The following is a 23,260-nucleotide window of genomic DNA, read 5'->3' on the forward strand; positions in this document are numbered from 1 at the left end:
CCAACGACCATCCACTAACCCCTACTTCCTTGTTGAGATTGTTCTGTTTTGCTTTTTATGGGAGGTTACATGTTTCTCAGAGGCTGGACCATCCCTACTTCCCTAGTCCCAGGAGTGAATTCCTGATCAGTCTCAGGGGATCTTTCTGAGAAGAAAATGATAAAAAGAAATAGTTCTTTGGTACTGCCTAAAATACCACTATTAGTGATTATTTTCCTTTTAAATTAATCATCGCCCTTTTCTTTAGGTTAATATATTTTTAATGCAAATACAACTGGAAGGAGTAATACCTGGGCTCATGTTGCCATGAATCAGTTGGTCAGCAATATAGGAAGGATCTGGGTGGTTTAAGGGGATTTCATGGTAGCCCCCTAAAAGATAGGATTACCTCTTAATTTCTGGAATCTAATCCTTGGAACTGTGACTATTACCTTATTTAGAAAAAGGGTCTTTGTAGGTGTAATTAAGTTAAAGATCCTGAGATGAGATCATCCTGGATTATCCAGGTGGGCCCTAAATTCAATGACAAATATCCTTAGAAGAGTAAAGCAGAGGGAGATTGACTTAAAGAAGGTGATGTGAAGACAGGGGCAGAGATTGCAGTGATGAGGCCACAAGCCAAGGAAGCCAAAGAATGATGACAACCACCCAAATCTGGAAGAGGCAAGGAAGGATTCTCCACTAGAACCTCCAGAGGTAGTGAGGCCCTGTTGATCCCTTGATTTCAAACTTCTGGGCTCTGGAACTGTGAAAGAATAAAATTTCTGGTGCATTAAACTCCTGGCTTATGGTAATTTGTTGCAGCAGCCACAAGAAACTAAGATAGGTGACCTGGGCTTGCTGAGTGATTAAATAAAATAAAGACCAAGAAAGGGAAGTCTTCAGGTCATGAAGAAGAGGTCATTGACTCTAAAAGTTCAGCTTTTCCTCAGAGTCCCAGCTTGGACCCTAAGTAAGCCAGTTAGCCTGTGCCTTGCTCCATACTCAAAGATACACTCACAACTCCTTCTAGTCACACATTGCATCTCGACACTGGCTATAGATGTTGCTCCTCACCTTGACCATCTGTCTTTCAGATGCATGCCCTTCAACACAGGAAGTCAGATGAAACAGTATGGCACACCGTTCAGTACAAATTGTTCTCATTCTTGGGGATACAACTCAGAGGATGCTGTCCCTCCAAAAGCCTTCAAGTTTCCATGAGAAGAAAGACAGAGGCGCCTGGGTGGCTTAGTCAGTTGAGCGTCCGACTTCAGCTCAGGTTATGATCTCACGGTTCGTGGGTTCGGGCCCCATGTCAGGTTCTGTGCTGACAGCTCAGAGCCTGGAGCCTGATTAGGATTCTATGTCTCCCTCTCTCTCTGCCCCTCCCCTGCTCACGCACTGTCTCTCTCTGTCTCTCAAAAATGAATAAACATAAAAAAATTTTTTTTTTTAAAGGAAGAAAGACATGTTTGGTAGATTCACTCCCCCAGGTGACTCTGACCAGGTAAGTGACATAATTGAAGACTGGAAGAGAGCAAGGAAGAAAAGTTTGAGGAAAAGGAACCAATGTTTGTTGTGCAAGTACTCTGAACCTGGCCCTGTGTTAGGTATTTACATACACAATCCTATGTAATGCTCACAAGAATTGTATGTGGTGTTAGTATTCCTGTTTCATATATGGGGAAACTGAGACTCAGAGGGGACACAATGTGTCCATGACCACACAGCATGTAAGTGATAGAAACAAGACTCAATGTGGTCTATTTGGCTTTAAAATACATGTTTTCTACACTAGAAATTGCTGTCTCCCTGTGGAAGTGAGAAAAGGCTCAAGACTGAGAGCAAAAGATGAATGAGGGAAACATTGGATTCATCCTTCTCTGTCACTCTTTCTCCACAGGCAGCAGAAAAACACCTTCAGTGTCCCTAGAAAGGAGTAATCAACTTTTTGATAAATGTGTCTAGGCTAATTAAGGAAAACTGACAGTCTGCATATGAAATGACACAGAGCTATCATGTGGCTCACTGGAGGCCTGAGCTTCATGGTTACCCTGGAACCATGGATCATTCGGAAATGAAAAGATAAGAGTAGTTGCCTACCTCAGGCTTTGGGGCTTATTTCAAACCAGGTCTGATGACTAGTACTGGTGTGAGCCAAAAGTCTATTTGAAAAAGGAGGCAGTGTTGTTGACTTTTCCTATTCTTTCTTTTTTTTTTTTCTAATCTCTATTTATTTTTGAGAGACAGAGTGCGAGCAGGGGAGGAACAGAGGGAGAGGGAGACACAGAATCCGAAGCAGGCTCCAGGTTCTGAGCTGTCAGCACAGAGCCCGACGTGGGGCTCGAACTTACAAGCTGCGAGATCATGACCCAAGCCGAAGTCGGACACTCAACCGACTGAGCCACCCAGGCGCCTCATATCCTATTTTCAAATCAAGCAACCACACACTCATTCCTTCCATTAATAAGCTTAGTTCAGAAGAGGCAGGTGGAAGGCAATCTCTGGAAAACTGTTATGAGTATCTGCATTAAGACTGGCCTTTCCTTCACTGGCTTGTTTGCTTTACTTAGCTTTGAAGATTACCAAAAACTTCTCTCATCACCACCCGGCAGGATCTATTTACCTGAAGTTCAGCTTTCCTTGTGACATTTCTCTTAGAATATGGACATTTCTCTTAGAATATGGATCCAGGTTGTAAGTCCCTGCCTGACCAGTTACCAGCTGTGTGATTTGGAGTGAATCACTACATGGCTCTGAACCGCAGCGTCCTCATCCACATAAAAGAGGAGAGTCATCCCTGCCACCTACTCACAGTGTTGATCTCAAACAAGAGAGAGAAGATATGTGAAAGCACAATGGAAATACAAGAAGCTGGTAGCAGGTGTAAATGATACCATTGTGAAAATCTTTGCCCCACCAGGATGTTAGCTGTCACCACTGCTCAGCATTCAGCACTGTTCAGAGACCCTGAACTCCAATATCTTGTAGTTTGATATATATAGAGAAGAACTCTTTATATCCATTTACACTAACAGCTCAGCTACGGCCCACTCTAAGTTGCAAATTGAGTATCCTAAAATAGGATACTATACCATGGGGTGGGTGGTGGGAGAGGAATGCCTTTAGATGCCCCTAAGAAGATATCCTTTGTTTTCATGTTGGGAACATACACATTTCTGATGGTGCCATCAAACCTCAGCTGGGACCCTTCTGGGTAACTTCCTTTAAGGGTCCCCTTCTCATGTGGGTCAGTTACGACCGTTAGCAAATGCTTCATAAGTGAGAATCCAAACTTATCTTTTTTTTCTTCCTGCGGGAGTCACATAGAGAAGGTCTGCCCACTCCTTACAGGCTGGGAGATATTTGCTTGCTTTATATCTTTTTCAGATATCTTGTGGTTAGCATATAGAAATGCAACTGATTTCTGTATGTTGGTTTTATATCCTGCAACCTTACTGAATTCATTGATTAGCTCGAACAGTTGCACTTTTTGGTAAAGTCCTTAGGAGTTTCTACGTATAAGGTCATAATATCTGAGAACAGAGACAATTTTTTTCCTTTCCAATTTGGATGTCTTTTATTTCTTTTTCTTGCCAAGCTGTTCTGGATAGAAGTTCCAGTACCATGCTGAATAGGAGTGTTGAGAGCAGACACCCTTTTCTTGCTCCTGACCTTAGAGGAAAAGCTTTCAACCTGTCACCATTGAGTATAATGTCAGCTGTGGGGTTGTCATATATGGTCTTTATTGTATTGGGGTACATTCCTTCTATCCCCAATTTATTGAGAGTTTTTATCATAAAAGGAGGTTGTATTTTGTCAAATGCTTATTTTGCATCTATTGAGATGATCATATGATTTTTATCTTTCATTCTGTTAATGTGGTGTATCACATGTAATGATTTGCGTATGTTGAACCATTCTTGCATCCCAGGGATACACCCCATTTGATCATGGTTTATGATCCTTTTATTTATTTATTTATTTATTTATTTATATAATTTATTGTCAAATTGGCTATCATACAGTGTGTAAAGTGTGCTCTTGATTTTTGGGGTAGATTCCCATGGTTCATCGCTTATATTCAACACCCAGTGCTCATCCCAACAATTGCCCTCCTCAATGCCCATCACCCATTTCCCCCTCTCTCCTGCCTCTCCCTCATCAACCCTGTTTGTTCTCTGTATTCAAGAGTCTCTTATGGTTTGCCTCCCTCCCTCTCGGTAACTATTTTTTTCCCCTTCTGCTCTCCCATGGTCTTCTGTTAAGTTTCTTCTCAAGATCCACATATGAGTGAAAACATATGATATCTATCCTCTGACTGACTTATTTCACTCAGCATAATACCCTCCAGTTCCATCCACATTACTCCAAACGACATAATTTCATTCTTTCTCATTGCCAGGTAGTATTCCATGGTATGTATAAGCCACCTCTTCTTTATCCATTCATCAGTTGATGGGCATTTAGGCTCTTTCCATAATTTGGTTATCGTTGATAGTGCTGATATAAAATATTGGGGTACATGTGCCCCTATGCATCAGCACTCTTGTATCCTTTGGGTAAATTCCTAGCAGTGCTATTGCTGGGTCATAGGGTAGTTCTATTTTTAATTTTTTGAGGAACCTCCACACTGTTTTCCAGAGCAGTTGCACCAGTTTGCATTCCCACCAACAGTGCAAGAGGGTTCCCATTTCTCCACATGCTCGCCAGCATCTGTAGTTTCCTGAGCTGTTCATGTTCGCCACTCTGACCCTATGATCCTTTTAATGAGCTATTGAATTTGGTTTGCTAATATTTTATTGTGAATTTTTGCATCTGTATTATTCAGGGACATTGGCCTGTAGTTTTCTTTTTTTGCAGTGTTCTTAGCTGGCTTTGGTAGCAGGGTAATTCTGGCTATGTAAAATGAGTTTGGAAGTGTTCCCTCCTCTTCCATTGTTTGGAAAAGTTTGCGAAGGATTGGGATTAATTCTTTAAATGTTTGGTAGAATTCATCAGGGGAACCACCTGGTTCTGGACTTTTCTTGGGAGGTTTTTGATTACTGATTCAGTCTTGTATTCAGGTTGTATGTTTTTATGAATTTATTCTTTTGTTCCTGGTTGTCTAATTTATCAGCATATAATTATTTCTACTAGACTCTTTGATCCTTTCTATTTCTATGGTATCAGTTGTAATGTGTTTTCTTTCATTTATGATTTTATTTGAATCTTCTTTTTCTTAGTCTAGGTAAAGGTTTGCCAATTTTGTTTATCTTTTCAAAAAAAACCAGCTTAGTTTTGTTGAATTTCCTTAAAATAGCTATTTAGAATTCTTCATCGGGTGAATTATAGATCTCCAAGTTATTGAGGTCAGTTACTAGATTACTGTGACCCTTTGGTGGTGTCATGTTTCCTTGATTTTTCATTTTTCTTGAAGTTTTGCATTGCTGCCTTGGCATTTGAAGTAGTAATCACCTTCTCCAGTGTTTACTGACCTTTCCAAACTCATATATATCTTTGTGTATATATATATATATACACATATATATATATGTGTATATATATGTATATACATATATATATATATTTTTTTTTTTTCCAAAAGTATGCTGGAAACTCTCTGCTGGAAAGCTGGAAGCCTTCCACAAATGCTATCTCATCCACAAGTGATTGTCTGAGACAACGTTTTCCAAGGCTCCCAGAACATGGTCAGGAAGGGTTGGAACTGGTTCATAGGTTGTAGGGTCCACAGCTGGGACAGAAGTTTGTATGTCCACTGCCTGACACATATGTGGGTGATACTCCTCCCACACTCCTTAATGTATGGTGTTGGATCCCTCAGCTCCCAAAAAGGCACTTTTGTCCAAGGATGGATGCCAAATTGTTGTTGTTGTGGGATGGGACATGATGAGGGATGTTTTATTTAGCCCATGATGCTGATGTCACCGAGCTGGAAAATATTTGCACACAAAAGCCAGGTCCTCATCAGACTTTACTACTTGAGACAAAAACACCTCAAGTGCATTCCACACATGACAGGGCTTCACACCCTAGTGCCTTCCTGAGTGTCCTTCTTGGGACACACTTGTTTGTTAAAGTGTGTGCCTTAGTCATCTATTGCCATGAAGCAAATTACCTAATGTTTAGTTGCTTAAAGTTACAAGTGTATATCATCTTATATCATTTCTGAGTGTACAATTTGGTGATTTTTAACATATTCACAAAATTATGCAACTATCACTACTATCATTACTGTGTAATTCCAGGACATTTTCATCATTCCAAAAAGAATTGGACAGGAACCCAGGAATGACTTAGGTGGGTGGTTCTGGCTCTGCTCTTCATTAAGTCCCAATCAAGAATCAGTCATTTGAACGGTTGACTGGACCAGCAGGATCTGCTCCTAAGAAGGTTCATTCACATAGCTGGTAAGTTCCTTCTGGTTTCTAGCAGGAGGCCTCCATTCTTGAAGGCCCTAGTTCCTTACCATGTGGACCTCTCCATAGGGCTACTTGAGTATCACCAAACATGGCAGCCTGCTTCCTTCAGATATAGTGATCCAAGAGAGAGAGCAAGAGGGAAGCCACAACATGTTTTATGTCCTAATATCAGAATGACATACTATTACTTCCTCCTTATTCTATAGAAACAAGTTATTAAGCACAACCTACACTCGAGGAGGGAAATTTGGCTTCACCTTTGAGGGCACCAGCATCAAATAGCTTGTGGACACAATTTAAAACCATCAGTGAGTTTTTCTAAGCTGGTCACAATGGCCACGATGGAGTAGAATCTGTGCAGTTTGCTGTCAGGTTATCATATCCCTTGATCTGGACTTTTCATCTTTTTTTTTTTTTAAGATTTTATTTTTAAGTAATCTCTACACCCAATGTGGGGCTTGAATTTACAATCCCAAGATCAAGAGTTGCATGCTCTACTAACTAAGCCAGCCAGGTGCCCTTGTACTTTTTATCTTTTCTTAATGCAAGTATGGTTCAGTGGTCAGGCACACAGTCCCCAGAGTCAGATAAACTGGGTTCAAAGCCTGGCTCTCCCTTTCCTAGTGGAGTGCTCTTGGACAAATAACTTCAGGTTCCCTTTCTGTAAAATGAAGAAAATAGCCATTAGCAAAGTTTTTGTGATGATCCTGGGAATACTTGACTCAATTTCAATGTCTTCAACAAGTGTTGATGAAACTCATGACAGCATATTTTCTTTTTTTATTTTTTATTAAAAAAATTTTTTTTAATGTTTATTTATTTTTGAGAGACAGAGAGAGACAGAGCATGAGCAGGGGAGGGGCAGAGAGAGAGGGAGACACGGAATCCGAAGCAGGCTCCAGGCTCTGAGCTGTCAGCACAGAGCCTGATGCAGGGATCAAACCCATGAAGCACGGGATCATGACCTGGGCCAAAATTGAACACTTAACCCCTTGAGCCACCCAGGCGCCCTGTATCATATTGTTTTTTGTTTTTAATTTTTAAATGTTTATTTATTTTTGAGAAAGAGAGAGAGAGAGACAGAGGGCGAGCAGGGGAGGGGCAGAGAGAGAGGGAGACACAGAATCTGAAGCAGGCTCCAGGCTCCGAGCTGTCAGCACAGAGCCCGACATGGGGCTTGAACCCACAGACTGTGAGTTCATGACCTGAGCCGAAGTCGGATGCCTAACCAACCAAGCCACCCAGGCATGCCTTTTTCAAAAAAAATTTTTTTTAAGATGGCATATTTTCTTAAGTAGCCATTTCAGTCTGTTGATTTGTTATGAATGTTCATAGACAATTCAAAATCTCAGTTTTCAGGGTGCCTGGGTGGCTCAGTGGGTCAAGCGTCTGACTCTTGATCTCAGCTCAGTTCTTGATCTCAGGGTCTTGAGCTCAAAACCTGTGTTAGGGAGGGAGGCAAACCATAAGAGACTCTTAAACACTGAGAACAAACTGAGGATTGATGGGGGGTGGGGGAGAGGGGAAAGTGGGTGATGGGCATTGAGGAGGGCACTTGTCGGGATGAGCACTGGGTGTTGTATGGAAACCAATTTGACAATAAATTATATTAAAAGAAAAAAATGAATAAAAAAAATTATATATAAAAAGCCAAAGCAAACCAAAACAAAACCTGTGTTGGGCTCCACTCTGAGCATGGATGCTACTTAAAAAAAAATCTCAGATTTCTTTTCACTAGTAGTAAGCTGTAAAGTCTGGCCTCTGACACTGAATATCTATAAATGCCTTTTAAATTAATTTTTTAGAATAAGATAATCCACATGCTGTAAAATTCATCATTTTAAAGTGTATGTTCAGAGATATTTAGTTTATTCACAAGACTGTATCACTATCATCACTACCTAATTTCAGAATATTTTTATCATTGCCAGAAGAAATCCTATACCCATTAGCAGTCATTCCCCATCGCCCCATTCCAATTACCCTGCCAACCAACAATGTATTTTCTGTCTGTATTCATTTGCCTATTCTGGACATTTCATATAAGCAGAACCATATAATATGTGGTCTTTTGTGTCTGTCTTCTTTCATTTAGGATCATGTTTTTAAGATTCAGCCATACTGTAGTATATATCAGTATTTCATTCCCTTTAACAGCTGGATAATATTCCATTGTATAAATGTGCTACATTTTATTTATCCTTTCATCAACTGATGGTCAGTTGGGTCATTTCCACTTCCTGCTTATTACACATAGTGCTGCTATGAACACTTATATGAATACATCTTTGATTTCTCGGGGGTATATATCTAGGGTGGAATTGCTAGATCCTATGTTTAACTTTTTGAGGAACCTCCAAACTGTTAGAAATAGAGGAAGGAGTTCAAGGACAAATTTATTAAATTTCCTTTTACTGATTCCAGAGATTGGTTTTTTTTCCCCAGTAGACTGATTTTGTTTGATTTATCAATGAACACGTTGTGTGGAATTGCCAGCCTGATTGGAACTAGGTGGAAATCGAATCCACATTTCTTCATCACTTCCATGAAGATTTCATGAAAGACAGCAGACACTTTGCTTACTTACATAAACAAACTCTAGATCTTCCAAATTCTCCATGTTATAGTTAAAATATATATAGTTATATATAATGTAATCACAACCAGGTTTAATTAAAATGTAACTCACTGGAACAAAGTTAGGAAATAATAAATGTAATCTCTTCATTTTAGAGAAAGAAAAGTAAGATGAAGTGACATGCCCAAGGTCACTATGCAGTGTCAGAGACAGGATTTGAATCGAGTTCCTTTTTTCCCCGGGTTATGCTTGTTGTTCTTTTCTTTTTTGAGGGGGAGAATCTTTTTTTGTTTGAGTGTGGTTGACACACAATGCACGTTTGTTGTTCTTTATAGGTCACTCAGGGCACAGGTGAAGGGAACAGTCACCTGACTGTTGACAGGGTATGACCATTTAGTTCGCTGGCAAAGTAAGCCATCACTTTAGACACCTAGATGGCATAAGCTAGGCATAAAATTTCCAGCGAACCTATTCTGGGGCTTCCTAATTACCTCTTTTTCTTTAAATTACAAAAAAAAAAGTATGACATTTTTACTTTTTAAATGCTAACGAACTATCTTTTTATTAAAAACATTTTTTTTAATATCTATTTTTTTTGAGAGAGACAGAATGTGAGCGGGGGAGGGGCAGAGAGAGAGGGAGACATAGAATCTGAAGAGGCTCCAGGCTCTGGGCTGTCAGCACAGAGCCCAATGTGGGGCTTGAACCTGTGAACCACAAGATCATGACCTGAGCCAAAGTTGGACACTTAACCGATTGAGCCACCCAGGAACCCCTAAACTATCTTTTTAATAATATATTATAGAAGTTTTGTGAATGAGAAACTTTACAAATCTGTATATAGCATAATCTACATTTTTGCCTTTTGTAAACACCTTTCATACCATCCCCAGTCACCTCTTCTTTCCTTCTGTATTTCACAGTAATTCCCAAGAAGGATTTTGTTACATCTGTGTGTTGTTACATCTGTGTTTAGTTGTGATTTGTCTTTGTGCACACTCAGAGACTTTAACTTCTGTAAAAGGACTCAATATCATCTTAGAGGTTTTTTTTTCTTTTATGGCAAACTTAAGTCTTTCTTCATGATATTTGTTCCACGCTTTCCAATTTGAATATCTTTATCCATGGAGAAGAAACACAATAAGCATCACTGGGTTTTCTTCTCCAGTCCTCTGCAGCTTATTCGTGATCTTTTCCAAAGAGTGTCCTGTTCTTTCCCTTTTCACTTTCTGACATAGGACATACTCATTAAAGACTACTTTTCACAGTGCTCCCACATTAAAAACGAGAACAAAATGCCTTAGATATTGATACGAAATAAGCTCCAGGAAATATTGTTAAGTGAAGCAAGCATGGTACAAATAATAAATGTAGGCTACTATCTTTTGTGTAAAATTTTAAAAAATATATAGACCATATTTCATTGGTTCTAAAATGCACAGGTTTTCACATTTTTGATGTCTTTGAAATTAGAATTCATTGTACAATCAACAACAAGACACAGTTTAATTGGCAGGGCTTTAAAAAATCTTTTGTAGTATTATAATAATATACCATATTTATAGTATGTATAATAAATAGTGTATACAGTATAAACATAATATTTGCATCTTATATGCAATTAATGGCATCCTAGGTTTGATAAAATATATTATTTCAATTGATTGCATATGCAAAAAATTTTCCCTAGGAGGATTTGCAAGAAATCAGTGACACAGGTTGCTCATAGGGATGGGTATTAAGTGGTTGGGGAACAGAGGTGATAATTTCTATTACATTCCTTTTCATATGTTTTGCATTTTGAATCCCATAACTATGTTGACAAATAAAATGTTAGAATCATAAATTCAAATTTAAAAAATGCAATTGGAGGGGCGCCTGGGTTGCTTAGTCAGCTGAGCATCTGACTCTTAATTTCGGCTCAGGTCATGATCCCAGGGTCATGGGACTCTGCATTGGGAACCGCACTGAGCGTGCAGCCTGCTTGAGATTCTCTCTCTCTTTCCCTCCCTCCCTCTGCTCCTCTCCCCTGCTCACACACTCTCTCTTCCTTTCTAAAGTAAAAAATTAAAAAAAATAAAAAATAAAAATAAAAAAGTCACCTGGACATGAGTCGACACCACTGCTTCATTCAGATTTGTACAGTTTTGTGTTTGTTCCTAGTAATGACAGACGAGCACTGTGAAGGAAGGGCTGTGCCTGCATGCATCACTCTTCATCCAGAGTCCAGCACTGTGCCCGGCCAGCTACTAACTCCAGCAGACATCACTCCTTTTTCCCAGGATTTTTGTCACTTGTAAATCATCAACTAGATATTTGCTGGTTTAAATTGAGTTCAATATAGCTATTTCCCTCATTGCTTCCTTGACAGTTCTACTGATGAATCTGTCCCATAAGGCAAGGCATAAATATATCAGATGTTCTGTTTTTGTTAGACTTTGACTTCCAGAAGAACCATCTAGCAGCATCTAGATGAGTGAGGAGGGAAATATCTTGAAAAGAAAAAGAAAAACATTTTAATTGGCACCAGTGCACTTGGCAACAACTGGGATACCATGATAGCTCATACATGGTGTTTGCTAAATAAACCAGGAAGCAACTGCAGTGAACGACTCGAAGATGTTGGCAGTTATGCCATTAAAACAGCACTGCTGACTCATTCCTGTTGATGATGGTATTTAGAAATGCAAAGATCCACTTCCCAGACCACTCTGAATGTCTTATACACACAAAACGTAGTATTAAATCTCAAGTAGGCAAAATCAATCCTAGCAATCCTGAGTGGCAAAGAATAACTGATAACCAGTGTTGAAGAGGTGAGATGATACCAGGACTATTGTGAAAATAACTCAAAAGAGTTTAACACAGAAGTAAAATTTTTAGGGTCAGAACTTTTAAGCTTGACAGAGATGGGAGCTGGTTGGGTGAGGATAAGAGTGGGAGCCAGGTGGTTGCCATCAATTACTGTTGGCATTTGTGTTCCTTGTTGCGAAGTGCGAAGTGAAGCAAGCTTAATGACCCAGCAGCAAAATGAACAATTCTCAGTGGTTTGTGTTTTCGGTTACAAATACACCACTTCCTAGAATTAGGACAGACCTAACTTTATGTAAATTTATTTTTTAATAAGATTGATTGTTTAATGTGCAACTAACATAAAACATTTCCACGTGATGAAAACTTTTCAGATCTTACTCTCTTAGTAACGTTCAAATATACAGTATTGTTAACTACAGTCATTATGTTGTACATTACATCCCTAGAACTTGTTTATCTTGTAATTGGAAGTTTTTACTATTTTATGAAATAGCCTACAGACATATTTTAAGGCATTATTAATATATTTTTAAAATATGTACTCTTACTTATCCAGACTCTGTCTCTCTGGACTCCAGTTCATTCAGTTTATTTACCGGGAGATTATTTAAAATATTTACAACACTAAAAAAATTATTTTGGGGTATTTGTTTTGTAGCGATAGGTTACTAATACATAAAGGTCTAGTTGAAGTAGGCATATAACTATATATTTTTTTAGTTCTTGAGGTTTGTGGTACATATATTTAATTGTGTTCTGTATTTGGGGTGAATTAAACTTTCTAAGCTTCAGTTTCATCATCTTAAAATAGGGATAAATATATCACCTATTTGCTTTAAACAGTTACTTTTAAAACAAACAAAGTATATGCTTAGCAGAGTATCTTACAAATATCAAGCAATCTGTAAGTGTAAGCTATTTTCAATTAATAAACTACACCATGGTAATTAGTGTGGCTAGTAGGAACTGAATATCTGGTCTTCCTTTTGGAAGGGCATGTTTAAGGTTAAGCCTCGTAAAACACTATATTTAGAAACCATATGGCCACAGCTCAGTCCTCTAACTTCCTTTTTTATTTTAAGATTATTTGTTTGTTTGTTTGTTTGTTTGTTTGTTTAGAGAGCATGTGCAGGGGAGGGGCAGAGAGAGAGAGAATCCAAGCAGGCTCTGTGCTGTCAATACGGAGCCTGACTCAGGGCTCTGATCCCATGAACCATGAGCTCAGGACCTGAGCCAAAATCAAGAATCAAATGCTCAACTGACTAAGCCACCCAGGCACCCCATCTAACTTTCTTAAATCAAGTGCCCAGTAAGAATTAGACCAATCTTTTTGTAATGCATAGATACCCCATCTGATCACCTGGTGTTCTCATACACGTGTAGACACCAGCTTAAACTCATTAACTTGGGATCCTGGGGACTAGTGGGTGGAAATCAGCATTTAAAAAGAGCTCTGCTGGTGATTCTCATGTATATTAAAGTTTGGGAAACACTAGTTAATAATTTCTAGAAACAGGTTTGAAAGTTTTGGGAATTATAGACCTGCATCTTTTAACTGACAGAAGCTTGTGGCAGAAAGCTATAGATGGCCCTTATATATGCAATACCTATTTCTCCTTTTTTTTCCTTAAGCTTTTATTTTTAAGTCATCTCTACACCCAACGTGGAGCTTGAACTCACAACCCAAGATCAAGACTCTTGTGCTCCACTGGCTGAGCCAGACAGGCACCCCTTTGGTACCTACTTCTGCTAAACTCTCTAAGTTGCAGGATCCAGCAGGAGTTTCTTGGTAAACTATTTGAATTTTCTTATATTCAGATCATGGTCCAGTCTAACCAAAATATCCAGTAATGCTGTATGAACATTATGGTTTAGCTAACTTTCCACATTATTTGCTAAAGCTTGTGGGTACCACCTTCTCAATTTTAAAGCATTCTTTTAGGGTGATCATCTTTCAGTGTGAAATTAGGTCATTTTTTTCCTACAAACAATGTTTTCTGTATGTGGTAATGTTGGTTGCAGGAAAATTGATGTATGTAAAAATGTTGGTGGTTTTGATAACATCTATTAGCTAGCTTCTTCAAGAACATTTGGCTGTGGCAGAGTTTTCTTTGTGGTTAGAGAAGAAATCAGTTTTCTGTGTACTATTATGCTGGCAACTGCCTGTGCTAACTTATGACTCTTAAAGCTACGTGTCATATTTGATAAAGGACTAGTATGCACAATATATAAAGAACTCTCATGATACACAAATCAAAAAACCCAATGAAAAACTGTGAAAATATTTTAACAAACACTTCACCAAAGAAGATATATGGGTGGCAAATAAACACATTACTAATAAACACCATTAGTCATTAAGAAAATGCAAATTAAAGCTCTAATGAGATACTCCTACACACCTATTAAAGGGTATAAAAAAAAGAAATAAAGAAAAAACATACTAACTATATAATATCAAGTCCTGGCAAGGGTGTGGAGATCTCATGCATTGCTGGTGGGAATGCAAAATGGTACAGCCACTTTAGAAAATAATTTAGTAGTCTCATAAAGCTAAATATTTACCACATGACCCAACAATCCTGTTCATAGGTTATTTACCTACACAAGAAAATGAAAATATATGTTCACACAAAACACCTGTACATGAATGTTCATAGCAGCATTAAAAATAGCCAAAAAGTGGAAAAAACTAGATGTTCATCAACTATTGAATGGATAAACAAACTGTGGTACATTCACAACGGACTGCTAACCGGCAATAAAAAACCCTATTGATATATGAAACAACATGGATTAATCTCAAATACAGTATCCTAAGTGAAAGAAACCAGACTCAAATGGCTACTTACTGCATGATTCCATTTATATGACAATCTGGAAATAGCAAAATTATTGAGACAGAAAACAGATGAATAGTTGCAGGGGCTGATGGGGAGGAGGCTGACTACAAAGGGGCATTTTTTTTAGGTCATGGAAATGTTTTATATCTTGATTGTGGTGGTGGTTACATGACCATATGTGTTTGTCGGAATACAATAGTTAGGTTTTACTGTATGTAAATTATACTAAAAAACATGATAAAAAAAAAAAGGCAGGTGCACAAATGTGGACATAGACTGATCTGACACACAGTGCTTTTTTGAATTTGAATTCCAGTTAGTATGTGAGGCTTCCAGTATTAAAACTCTGACAACAGGCATTCTGAATAAGTATTTCTAGCAGGCATTTTGCGGGACAGTTCCAGCTTCTTAAGCTGTAAGATGGACCAACGGTGTTAGAAACAAAACCTAGGTCTGATGTAGAGTCTCCAGACATGGCTCCTTATGGTGAGGAACAAAATAAATCTGGCCCCAAGATGCTGCCTTTCATCCCTTCCCTGCAACCCAACCAGCCATGCCATCATCAGGATCCTAATGACTCTTGTGGGGTTTCTCTGCTTAGATCTCAGGTTATTTAACGGATATTTTAGGCCTTTGAGGGGGTCCCTGGACACTACTTGAGGATGAAAAGCTCATCAGGAGAAAATTGTACAATATGTTTGCTCATGAATGCAACTGATTGAGCCAGTGAATTTGCCAGTCAGGTGATGAGCAGAACAGTGGACCTTGCAATAGATATAGTATTTCATCTATTATTCAGGTATTTTTTTGTCTTAATTTTGCTTTTAATTGCATTCATTACAAAATACCTTGAGGGTTTGTAAAAAAAAAAAAAAAAAGTAAGTGGGACAAAACACTGGAAATCTCAGTTTTCAGCTAAAACAGAAATTATATTTTAGTTCAACATGTACGTCCTATGATTTTACTTCATGTAAGATAAATGTATTTAATTCCTTTGAATCACACCTGAATATCCATTTCCTAGAAAAATCTACAATTAATTTTCTCAGGCTTAACTGATGGCTCTTCAAGATCCATTCAATATTTTATCAAAACTCAGGATTTTAATCCATTGAATCTATTTTCTTTTACACAAAAACTGACATACTTACCTGTGCTAGAACAATGTCCTCAGACTAGACTAGCCCTTTGGAATTATGCTGCTCTTCCCAGACTGAAAAAGTAATAGGAAAGGCCAAGTTTGAGAACCCATTCACCAGCCTGGTCTAGCTCTCTTAACAAGAAACCCCTTTGCCCCTTTCATGAAGATGGCACCGAAGGCGAAGAAGGAAGCCCCTGCCCCTCCCAAAGACGAAGCCAAAGCAAAGGCTTTGAAGGCCAAGAAAGCAGTGCTGAAAGGCATCCACAGTCATAAAAAAAAGAAAATCCGCACATCACCTACATTCCGACCATCCAAGACACTGCGTCTCCGAAGACAGCCCAAATAGCCTTGAGAGAGTGCCCCCAGGAAAAACAAGCTTGACCATTATGCCATCATCAAGTTCCCCATGACTACTGAGTCAGCCACGAAGAAAATAGACAACAACACTCTTGTGTTCATTGCGGATGTCAAGGCCAACAAGCACCAGATCAAACAGGCTGTGAAGAAGCTCTATGGCATTGACATGGCCAAGGTCAACATTCTGATCAGGCCCGATGGAGAAAAGAAAGCATATGTTTGACTGGCTCCTGAGTATGATGCTTTGGATGTTGCCAACAAAATTGGGATCATCTAAACTGAGTCTAGCTGGCTAAATCTAAATTTTTTCATCATAAAAAAAAAAAAAAAGAAAAAAGAAACCCCTTTCTCATTTGGAAAACACAGGCCATCCCCTCTCTGCTTAATAATCATTTATATTTTGCAGGAAACATCTAAGTTCGTGGCTGAATTATTGAGAGAAGCTCATTGAAGCCAATGAGTTTCAGTATGAGGAATGAGAGCTGCTAGAAGTAGGAAAGTGGATGGGTGAGGCTTATACGCAAATTCATGAAATAGGGCTTAGTTTCAGTTTGTGCATTCTCTAATCTGAAACACTCATCTGCTTTTGCCAGGTGATTAACTCTAAGGGATAAAAAGTTTGAACTTCCATAAGTACACTTGAGTTTTTATTTATTTTTTTAACATTTACTTATTTTTGAGAGACAGAGCATGAGCAGGGGAGGGGTAGAGATAGAGGGAGATACAGAATCAGAAGCAGGTCCCAGGCTCTGAGCTGTTAGCACAGAGCCCAACACAGGGCTTGAACCCATTAACTACAAGATCATGACCTGAGCCAAAGTCAGACGCTTACCCAACTGAGCCACCCAGATGCCCCTACACTTGAGTTTTTAAATGGTAACTCACTGGTGGCAAGAACTTTAGATTACTTTCATAGTGCGAGGAAAGATGTATTTTTTTTTACTATAGGCACATTCTTTGGGCCACGCATTAGTCTACTATTTTATTAAGTACTTATTATTTGTCAAGCATTATTGGGCACTATGTGGGTGGAGGGAAAAGTTAGAGAAGGAGAGACCAAAATGACTAAGACTTACTTCCAAGGCTTAGATCCAAGTACCTTACAATTTAGCGGGTGCAAAATATAGTGCATCTTTATTAAGAATTTTTGTTCCCATGGAACTTTGATTAGTTTGAAGTCAAGGGAGAGAAGACCCTTGTTATATCCCAGGTGGGTAGATAGTACTTTATTTAGTGTATTTAGAGATTCAACAGTTCCTGAGCATCTCAAAGATTCAGTCTTGTACTGGCCAATGTAACAGATAAGGAAAGATCTTTGCTTTGAGTGGAGGTATATGCAGGTCTTTCAGAGTACTAGGTTTAAATCCAGATCTGCAATTTAATAGCTGATGTGACTCTGGATGAGTTATTTAACTTCTCCATACCTTGGTCTTCTCATTTATAAAAACAGGATAATAGCAGTATCTCATTGAGCTGTTATGTGAGTTAAATACACACATACATGTAAAAACTTAATTTAGTGCTTGGCATAGGGTAGATGATCAATGAATATAAGTCATTACTATTATTACAGTCTCCTTGGGGAGACAGAACCATAGGAAAGGACTTGAAAACACAGATAATAACATATAAGTGATAACATACCAAGGAATATCACATGCTTTGCAGCAATAAAATAAATAGCCTCCAAAACATGTTTCATTACTCCAAAACTCTGTTGCAATAAGTCTCAGGTGAGCATCCAGATTATTCCAGGCTAAAGTCATGATGTTTTTGAAATTCAGCACTTAAGGTGCAAAAGTAAACAATAGATTGGGCAAGGACCTGGAGAGAAAAGGCAGTCTTTGTGGTGGGGCCTGGTTTATACTTCGTGATTATAAATTTCCCTTGACAGCTTTTAGTGGGAGTGGCTGTCTTGCAAAATTCCAAGAGAAATATTTTCTGGACAGTCTTACTTATCTTTGGAGCAGGTTGCCACCTGCATTACTTTTAGAGGACACCACCCAGCTTTTATTTTTCCCAGATGTCTGATGTCTAAAACCTTACAGGTTATTTACTTTCACTTACTAATCATTTTTCTTCCCCAGTTGAAAGGCAAACATCTCTGATGGAGGAGTCAAGATCCAACACTCCACTGTCCAATCCTTATACTCATTCTCACTTTTCCACTGTGGCTACTTTGATATACAACCTAACCCTTGAATCCAGACTGTCTTGTATGGATCTCTCTCTTATGACTGTATATATTCTCCAGTCTTGTTTGTAAATTCCTCCAGGGTAGAAATTATGGCAAAAGATTTTGCAAAATACTGGTTTATCTTGACCGTTTTTACTTCCTACCTTAAACCTGTATAGCACAATTCAACATCAAAAATAGGTGAATAGTAAATAGTAAATTATTGTTGATTATTATGGCCTGGTTTCCCTTCCCATAATTCTGGACTGTAATGTGTTCTCTAGTATTTTCAGAACTAGAAATTATGGAGCAGACTGTGATTGCAGCAGAGAGTTCCAAACCTTCTGGAATCACTGTGAAAGGCAACAGGAGACTACAAATTAAGGAGGGAAAAAAAAAAAAAAAACCCCAACTCTGAAAAATCTCAGAAACTGATCCTTACTGACCAAGAATCTTAAGATACAGATGAACAGACTTACTAAATTGAAAAAGAGTCCTATTTTCTTCCCATAGCAAACATTATCTAGTAAAATTTATGTTTACTTTGGGTGAATCTATAGTTAGCAAGGCTCACTCATAAGGTATTTCAATACCTTGCTTGGCCTTTCAGTACTCAAAACACATGGAAATGAGTCATTAGTATGGAAAGCTGCTCTATATAATCTTCTAAAACAAATCCATGTTTGTTTTCTCTGTAGAGATTTAAAAAAAATTTGTTTTCAGGTAAACTCTATGCCAAATATGGGGGGCTCAAACTTAGGACCCTGAGATCAAGAGTCACATGCTCTACTGACTGAGGTAGCCACACACCCCAAATCCAGGGTTTTGATCTAACAACAGACTTTATTCCCTAATTTTACGTCTAATTTTGTTGTCTGTTTTTGTGAGTTTAGAATTTAGTGTGTTTGGCAAAAAAATACATCACCAAAAAACAAGTCATTTTTTCTTTTTACTGAATACTGATTTTGAGAAAATATATTCAAGGTAAAGGGAAAGAATTGCTGGGGAGGCCTTTATAGCTCTTAATTTGGGTTAGTCAAAAAAAAAAGTGGAGCTTAGGGAATGGCAGTGGGGTTAAATCTTCTGACTTCAGCTCAGGTCATGATCTCATGGTTGCCAAGTTTGAGCCCCACATCGGCTCACTGCTGTCAGCACAGAGCCTGCTTTGGATCTTCTGTCTCCCCCTCTCTCTGCCCCTCCTCTACTCAGGCTCTCTCTCAAAATATAAACATTTGGGGCACCTGGGTGGCTCAGTCGGTTAAGCATCCAATTCTTGGTTTCGTCCCAAGTCTCAGTCTCCTGCCCCTCTCCTGCTCGTTCTCTGTCTCTGAAAAATAAACATATATATATATATATGTTTATTATATACTTATATATACATAAACATTTAAAAAACAAGATACTTTGGAGTCATTCAAACAAAAAGCAGGAGCTACTTTTGTGTTTTGTGGAAAGGGAAATGGAAATTTGGGATACAGAGGAAGACTCGCCTAGGACACTGTTATTAGGACTTATAAGTAAGTCATAGCACTCTCCAAAAATCTGAAAATGAAATGGATCAGGGTTTTCCCATTTTTGCCCAAGGTGAGTTATCTGGGACCTGCGTTTATTTGAGTAAATTAATTGAGTTTTTACCTCTAATATGGAACGGGGTACCTTACCAGGTGAGGGGTAGGATGGAAGGGAAGCCGGGAAAACAAGTTCAAAGACATAAAAGGATTTGCCCAAGTCTATCAGTAAGTTTCTAAGAGAACCCGGTTTCCAAATCGGTGTACCTGGCAGTACCAGCTGCCTGAGAGACTGAAGCAAGGCAGACGTGACTCTAGGGTTAAACTCCATTAAGGTAGCATGCACCTCAAGGGCTGTGTGAGGGCTTCTCAGAAGAGGCCAACTTTGTGTATTTCCATAAGACTAGAGCAAAACCCTTATCTCGGGGCCTAGGAAATAATGAAACAGGCTAAAAGTATGCTTAAAACACACTGGGCGAAGTTCATTAACGACACTTAAAATTGACTTTAGAAAGAATATAACTTGCTTCTCCTTTTTCTACTGCAAATTAAAAATAATGTAATGAAAAGAAACATTTTTGACTGAATTTCAAAGAGCAGGATGCAAAGGGTAAGGCGGGTGAGGAGAAAGAGAAAGAACAAGGAGGTGGGTCCGCGTTAACAGCACCTCGGGCTCCGCTTCTGGCAGTATCCAGGGAGAAAGTGCTCGTTTCCAGTCCCGCCACACCCCGGGTAGGGCCCTGCCTCAGAGCTCCCGAAGGATCCTCGTCTTAGCCCCGCCTCCGTCCAGCTTGGCTCCATCCCGCTCCGGCAGTCTGAGCTGCTGCCGCGAGTCAGGGAGAAGCGAGGCGGGACTTCCGGCGTTTGAAAAACTTCCGGCGGGAACCGGAAGATGCGGTCACACACAGAATCCCGGGCCTTCTGACTCGCCGGGCGGGAAGGTGAGCTGAGCGTCCGCCTTGGCGGTGTTCCTGCGGGCTCGCGTGAACCCGGCGCCCGGGCTCCGGTAGTTTTGGGGCCATTTAAAAAATTCTAAGCGCTCATTTGGGAAATAACGTCCCTTTTTAAAGTGAGAAGTGTCATTACATATTACGGTCTGCGGTCTGTATCTTCCAACCTACACCCGGAAAACCCCTCCTAGCTGCCGCGTGTCACCTGGCGCGTCTTCTCAGTCAAATCGCAGCTCTTAGCACGTAGGGACAGACGTGGGAAAACCCAGGCAAACCTAGCTTGTTTCCACACCTCAAGTTATCGGAGATGGGGGAGGAAGCACCCTTTTTACCATCAGATCATGGCCTTGTCTGCATCATCCGCATCCTCAGCAGCGTGTCTGGCATTTGGAGGCGCTGAATAACTCGAGGGAAGGAATGAATGGGAACTCTCTAGGCAACTTTCCTTAAACCTCCCCCGCGCTAGCATGTTATACTATAATGTTTGTGGAATGGGAAACAAGGCTGGTCTTGCTGTTTGGGGCTTTGGATTCTACCTACATAATTAGAACATTCCCTTTGAGTAAACCATCTCATCTACTGGATCTCAGGCTTCTTATTCATTAGGGGGGTGGGGAAGGACTGTCTGATTTCTTAGGATCTTTACAGGTCTGTTACTTTGTATTATGTAGGGATCTTTGCTGACATTCCAAGCACTTCTGTTTGTGCCTTGGGGAAACTTCTTCAGCTGCCTCTTAAAAAGTTGTTCCCCTCTGCTCTTAACATTTCTAATTGTGGTTTTCCCATTTTTAAAGTAATATTTATGTGTGTGCAGGTTTCTTCACACCCCCTTCCCGATTTTCACTCACCCTAATTTAGTGCCTTCTCCCTTAGGACCATCACAGCAACTGATTTTGAATATGCTCTTGTGTCCACAGAGATAAGACAGCGTTGAGAGGGAAAGATCTTAAGCCACTAAGAATAAGAATGTTCTGTACCATCACTTTTTCAAAAAGAAAACAATGAGTGCCATGTGTGATATTGCCTAATAGTTATGGGGGAAAATGTATATTCCTTTATAGAGACCATTTTGTATATATTCTTATGTTCATTTAATACACGTATGTTATAGGGTAGCTATTAAATGCTAAGCTCTGTGTTATGCAGTAAAAGGCAAATGTGGTTTCTTCCTTCATGGTGTTTACTGCCATGAAGTAAACATGGGGGATGCAGACAATAAACAAGGATAATTCTAGATTATGTTATATAGTACTGTATAAAGGAAATAAATAGGGTCTATAATAATACTATATTTTGGAAACCCATTTTAGGCCTAAAATGCTGAGCTGTAAGAAATGAGAAAGAGCTAGTCCATTGATAAGCATCGGGAATAGTGTTCCAGAGTGAACCTGAGATGGCAAAGAATCGTGGTTCATTCAGGGACTGAAAGAATGTTGTAACTGGCTGAAGAGCTGCAACAAATGGTAAATGTGGTTAGAAAGATAGGCAGGGGGCAGTCCTGTAGGGCATTTTAGAAGGTCATGGTAAAAATATGATTTGATTCTAAGTGGAGGATGGAGTGGGAAGTGGGAATGGTTTTTAAGCATTTTCTAAATGATCTTTTGGGTTCATATGTGGAGAATGGGTAGTAGAGGCAAGAGTGGAAGCAGGGAAGCCAGTTAAGAGGTTATTATAGTCTAGATAAGAGATAAGGGGACTAAAGAGATCATAGAAATGTAAGCTGTATTTTGGAGGAAGAATTTATGTTGCTTATTAGTAGACTGGGAGATGACAGGAAAAAAAGATTTGCAAGGCTTTAGCTTAGCAAATGAAACTTTGGAGGATGATAGATGTATTATCTTGGTTGTGGAGATGTGTATACATATTCCAAAACTTACCATGTTTGTACACTTTAAGCATGTATAATTTATTGTATGTCATTTATAGCTCAGTGAAGCTGTTAAAATTTTTCCAAGGTTCTGGCTTAGCCACCTATTTAGATGGATGATGGTGCCATTTACTGAGATGGGAAAGACTGGTAGAAATGGGTTTTAAGACAAGAAATGGTTATCAAGATTTCATTGTGGGTATGTTACATTTTAGGTAAGTATGAGGCATCTACATAGTTTCTTAGGCAATATGAATAATTTATTATGTAAATCTGAATCTTAGGCAAGATTTGGGTTGGAGGTATTAGGATTGTTAATAAGTAGGTGATACAGATATTTAAAAGCATGGAAATAGATGGAATTTTGGTTAATTGAATGAGTCCTATGATATGAAGACAGGAACTTGGGAGGAGCGGAGATGGAGAAACAGCTCCTAGAAACATCAGTCTTTAAACTTGAATATGTATACCCTTGGGAGTATACCTGGCATAGGCAGTTTTGAAAAAATAATTTCTAGGTCCTTAGCTTCTATATATACTCTTTCTAGAACTAGTCTGAAACTGGCCTCCGTGCTCAAGCATATTCTCCTTCCCCACCTCCCTTTTCAAATTCATATTTTTC

General features: G+C 39.1%; 1 protein-coding gene, 1 long non-coding RNA gene and 1 pseudogene across 14 annotated transcripts in view; 2 read left to right on the forward strand and 1 right to left on the reverse strand.

The window, feature by feature from the left end:
• Positions 1-9,103: 9,103 nt before the first annotated feature.
• On the reverse strand, positions 9,104-20,667 carry LOC131485157 (uncharacterized). Its single transcript, XR_009248674.1, has 3 exons — positions 20,489-20,667; positions 19,555-19,634; positions 9,104-11,474 (listed from the first exon to the last, which is right to left on the reverse strand). It is a non-coding gene; the product is annotated as an uncharacterized LOC131485157 (long non-coding RNA).
• On the forward strand, positions 15,941-16,414 carry LOC131485155 (large ribosomal subunit protein uL23-like; annotated as a pseudogene).
• Positions 20,668-20,686: 19 nt separating the features above from the next.
• SRBD1 (S1 RNA binding domain 1) overlaps positions 20,687-23,260 on the forward strand; it is a 400,072-nt gene continuing 397,498 nt past the window's right edge. For 12 of the 13 annotated variants that reach the window (XR_009248665.1, XR_009248664.1, XR_009248667.1 and 9 more), the window contains exon 1: positions 20,687-20,762. The gene's annotated coding sequence lies outside the window, so the exon portion shown is untranslated. Of the gene's footprint in view, positions 20,763-20,807; positions 20,828-23,260 lie in introns of those variants that run through there. The other variant, XR_009248668.1, reaches the window with a different exon arrangement.

This window comes from Neofelis nebulosa, chromosome 9 (genome assembly GCF_028018385.1).
Source record: "Neofelis nebulosa isolate mNeoNeb1 chromosome 9, mNeoNeb1.pri, whole genome shotgun sequence".
In the NCBI taxonomy this organism is placed as follows: domain Eukaryota; kingdom Metazoa; phylum Chordata; class Mammalia; order Carnivora; family Felidae; genus Neofelis; species Neofelis nebulosa.